This window comes from Rutidosis leptorrhynchoides, chromosome 3, assembly GCF_046630445.1.
Source record: "Rutidosis leptorrhynchoides isolate AG116_Rl617_1_P2 chromosome 3, CSIRO_AGI_Rlap_v1, whole genome shotgun sequence".
Classification (NCBI taxonomy): domain Eukaryota; kingdom Viridiplantae; phylum Streptophyta; class Magnoliopsida; order Asterales; family Asteraceae; genus Rutidosis; species Rutidosis leptorrhynchoides.
The window spans coordinates 575,959,377-575,964,996 of NC_092335.1; positions in this window are offsets into that span (position 1 = coordinate 575,959,377).

Sequence of the window (5,620 nt, forward strand, 5' to 3'; positions counted from 1 at the left end):
AAACCATTCAACAGACACCACATAGGAAGATTGATCTTAGTTATAAACGTACTTTCGATAGAAGATCATCTTCACATGGGTTTAAATCTACTTCTGTAAAATCAACTGAAACAAAAGTTTTTCCAAACAAATAACTATTACAGGAAACCATTACCAAAAAATGTTGTTTGGAAATGTAAATCAGAAGTGAAAGGTGTCCAAAATTCTGAAGGTCCTTCCGGATCTAAGGGATAATGGGTGGAATTGCCAGTGGTTGGCGTCGATGGGAAACCCACTGCCATTCGGGCATGGGTGGCCCTTTCTAACTAATCTCCTTATTTTAATGTACAGGTCGCCTACAATCCTCGCTGCAGTACATGGATTGTTGATAGTGGGGCATCCAGGCACATGACAGGGAACTTGTCTCTTCTTTCTAATGTAAAAACAGTGGATGGAGGACCAGTTTCTTTTTGCAGGAAGTGAAGGAGGTTTTATTACTGCGCAAGGGGTGATTGCCAACGAGAATGTCAGCTTTGATAAAGTCAATTTTGTGGAGCAAATGTCGAATAATTTGCTTTCAGTTTCACAAGTTGCTGACAAAAAGTATACGGTTGCTATTGATGACAAATTGTGTTATATCTTGAGAAAAGAATTTGTAATTCCGGAAGACATGATTCTGATGACTGCTCCAAGATGTAAAGATCTCTATATTCTGGATATGCGAAAGGCTCATGTTAAAGTAGCTACAGACCATCAGGCTTTTGTTTCGAAAGCTACTGAACAGGAGTCTATTATTTGGCACAAGCATATGGGTCATCTGAGTCTAAGGAAGATGAATAATTTAGTTCACAATGGACTAGTGGATGGTGTCAATCTTAAGAGTTTTCATATTCCTGAAGGGTGTCTTCCGTGTAAGAAAGGGAAACAAACAAAGAAGTCTCATGCTACCAAGAAGCATCATTATGTTAATATTCCTTTGGAGTTGTTGCATATGGATCTCTTTGGTCCAATTAATTGCAAGACTATCACTGGAGAGTCATATTGCTTGGTGGTTACAGATGAGTATTCACGTTTCTCTTGGGTTGTGATGCTGAAACATAAATCAGATACTTTCGAGCACATTAAATTTTTGATTTTGAAGCTTGAAAGTTTATATAAGTTGAAGGTTAGAAAGATTCATACCGAAAATGGTACGGAGTTCAAGAATAATAACATGCTGGTGTTTTGTAATGAAAAGGGGATACAGCAACAGTTCAGTCCTGCTTATACACCTCAGTCAAATGGGGTAGCTGAAAGAAAGAATAGGACGTTAATTGAAACCGCAAGAACTATGCTAGCTGATGCATGTTTACCTATTGTTTTCTGGGGAGAAGCCGTGAGCACAGCGTGTTATGTGACGAAAAGAGTTCTAGTGGTGAAGAGACAGGGTAAGACGTGTTATGTATTGTTGCACAAGAGAAAGCCTAACATTAAACATTTTGAACCCCTTGGTGCTCCTTGTACTATTCTGGTACGAGACACGGGAGGAAAATTTAACTCAAAGGTTGTCACTGGTATCTTCTTGGGTTATGGGAATCCAAATAAGCGAGTGTACAATACTGAATCTAAGTGTGTTGAAGAACGTTTCGAGGTTGATATTTAGCGTAACGCTCCATCTCGTGTTAGTAAAGGATTCGCATGGCAATTTGAATATGATAAACTGTTTGACTCTTTTAACTTTCCACCAGAGGCTACAGACGATGAGATACTAACTCAAATGTTGTATGTGTGATGACCCAGGAATTTCCGACCAAATTTAAACTTAATCTTTATATGGTTTCGATACGATAAGCAAAGTTTGTAATGATGAGTCTTAAAACTTTTGAAACTGTTTACATGAATTTATTTAACCTTGGATTATGCCCGACGATTCACGAACAATTGTGTGTAAATAAATATATATCAAAATAGATATAAGAGTTTATATATGATATTAAACACTTTAATCAATTAGAATTAAAGATGTAAAAATAATAAATAGGATAATTAAGTAACTATTAATATATAAATATATATACATATGATATCTATAAAGAAGTATTAATATATGTATATTGGGTTATATATATAAAAGATATAAACATTATATGTTGAAAAAAAAAATATAAAAATTTAAATAAATATATATATTACTTACATATGTAAAACATTTACATACTTACATATATAATATGCAGACACATACAATAATATATATACTTATAACAAAATGTATAAATATTCAAATATATGTTATAAATTTACAATGTATCACATAATCGATAATATGTAATATTAATTACAAATTAAAATATGATTGATATATCAATATTAATACTAATATTATCACTACTACTTTTATTATTATTATTATCAATAGTAGTATCAATTATATTATTAAGTGTTAACATTATTATTATTCTAACCATTATTATTATTATATTATGTATATTTCATTATTATTATTATTATTATTATTATTATTATTATTATTATTATTATTATTATTATTATTATTATTATTAATATTAACAAAATTATTATTAATATATTTAATAATTATTATTATCTATTTATTATAAATAAACTTAGATCTACACGTTAAATTGAAGATAGGTCGCTATATGAATATATGCCTGTAACTATCTACTTTATCTATTTTTTTCTTCTTTTTTTTTGTCTTTCCCTGCTCGTGAGTACTGTCCTCCACAATTCACCACAAAACAAAAACCTGATCAATGATTGTTGATACATAAAAACATCGATCATTTGCAGAATGTAAAACCTGGATTTCTAATTACAGAATCAAAAAGAAATTCACATAAAAAAAAAAACAAAAACAAATTTTTTTTCCTTTCTTCTCGTCGCAAACCCATTTAATTCATAATTCAATCACGAGTTAATCACCAAAATCTATAAATGTCATTGTGTTAGGAATCCCTTACTCAATGTATCTACAAAATTTCACAACCCAATTCTTTCTATCGAAAACGAATTCTTGAGTCAAAGTTTCGTTTCAAAAAGTCAACCGAATCGTTCTTGGAGAAATTCGAGTTCGTTTTGATATTTCAAGTTCAATTGACGAATCCAATAGTTTATAGGAGTAATTTGAAACACAATTCATGCTGTGATCTTGGTCTATAACATTGTAGAAATCAAAATCTTTATTTATTTTTTTTTTTAAAAAAACCGTAACACAGCAAAAGCTGTTTTCCTTTATTTTTATTTTTTTTTGTGTTTTGTTGAGTCTCTTAATTTAAGTTCAAAGTTTAATCATTTTCTGTTATAGAATCAAAGTTGATTGTGTTGATTAATTTGATTGTTGTGGATTAAATTGGTTGTGAACAAGAAGATAGAAGAATACGAAATGTTTGGTTAAATAAATATGGTCTGGGGTTTAAACATAAAAGCAGAATCGGATCAGTGGTTAAGTGTGTGTTTGGGTATTCGAGGGGTCTCGGGTTCGAGTCCGGCCCAGGACATTTCTTTTTACAAAAAGCTATTAAAGGGGTATACACTCTTATTTTATTTCTATAATTATTATTATTAGTTATTATTATTATGTTTATTATTTATTATTGTTGTTATGATTATTATTGTTATTGTTATTAATATTAATATTATAGTTATTATTGTTATTAATATTACTAATATATGTATTAAGTAACAACTATTATTATTATTAGGTATTGTAAGATTATGATTAATATTACTATCACTTTATTATTATGTAACATCATTATTAATATTATTATTAGTATCATTAATAACAATAGAAGTACTATTAAAATTAAGGTTATTATTATAAATATTATTATGAAAATATTACGAACTATTGTTAATATTAGTATTAGTATCATTTATGTAATTATTAGTATTATCATTATCAATAAAATTATTACTATTATTACGAGTAAAATCCTTGTTATCCAAAACTAACATTTTTTTTACAGCTAAATATTTTGTACATAAAATATACTCTTTACATATACTAAAAGTACATTAATATTTCATATACAATATATCAAACATATTAATAGTATTTATATAAATACTTACATATAACCAACTAATGATTTTAAATATAATACTGATCATATAATATATTTAGATATATTGACACAACTAAATATATAAAAATATTTATCATTTTAAAATATATATACAAAATAAATAAATATAACATATAAGGTAAGATATAATATAAGTAAAAGTTTTAATGAATTTTGGAATAGTTTTATATAATTAAAAATGTATAAATAACAAACTGAAATTATGTGATTCCATTATATATTTTAATAATTATACAAATGATATAGGTTCGTGAATCTGAGGCCAACCCTGCATTGTTCAGTGTTATCATATGTATTTTTACTACAAAATACACTATGTGAGTTTCATTTGCTCCCTTTTTACTCTTTACGTTTTTGGGCTGAGAATAAATGCAAATGCTTTATTAACTGTTTTACAATATTTATATGCGTGAGTTTCATTACTCCCTTTTTAAATGCTTTTGCAATATATATTTTTGGGACTGAGAATACATGCGCTGCTTTTATAAATGTTTTACGAGATAGACACAAGTATGTGAAACTACATTCTATGGTTGAATTATCGAAATCGAATATGCCCTTTTTATTAAGTCTGGTAATCTAAGAATTAGGGAACAGACACCCTAATTGACGCGAACTCTAAAGATAGATCTATCGGGCCCAACAAGCCCCATCCAAAGTACCGGATGCTTTAGTACTTTGAAATTTATATCATGTCCGAAGGAGGATCCCGGAATGATGGGGATATTCTTATTTGTATATTGTGAATGTCGGTTACCAGGTGTTCAATCCATATGAATGATTATTTTGTCTCTATGTATGGGACGTATGTTTATGAGAAATGGAAATATGAAATCTTGTGGTCTATTAAAATTATGAAATGATTATTTATGATAAACTAATGAACTCACCAACCTTTTAGTTGACACTTGAAAGCATGTTTATTCTCAGGTATGAAAGAAATCTTCCGCTATGCATTTGTTCATTTTAAAGATATTACTTGGAGTCATTTATGGCATATTTCAAAAGACGTTGCATTCGAGTCGTTGAGTTTATCAAGATCTTTATTAAGTCAATTATAGTTAGATATATTATGAAATGGTATGAAATGGTATGCATGCCGTCAACTTTCGATGTAATGAAAGATTGTCTTTTCGAAAACGAATGCAATGTTTGTAAAATGTATCATATAGAGGTCAAGTACCTCGCGATGTAACCAACTATTATGAATCGTTTATAATCGATATGGACTTCGTCCGGATGGATTAGGACTGGTCCTCACAGTTGGTATCAGAGCCATTTTATCCATATTACTCAATGATAATAAAATTCTATTTATCAATTTATATTCGTCATAAAAACATCTTTATTGTTAGTCATGACCACCTCACTCAAATTTCGGGACGAAATTTCTTTAACGGGTAGGTACTGTGATGACCCGGGAATTTTCGAACAAATTTAAACTTAATCTTTATATGGTTTCGATACGATAAGCAAAGTTTGTAATGTTGAGTCTTAAAACTTTTGAAACTGTTTACATGAATTTATTTAACCTTGGATTATGCCCGACG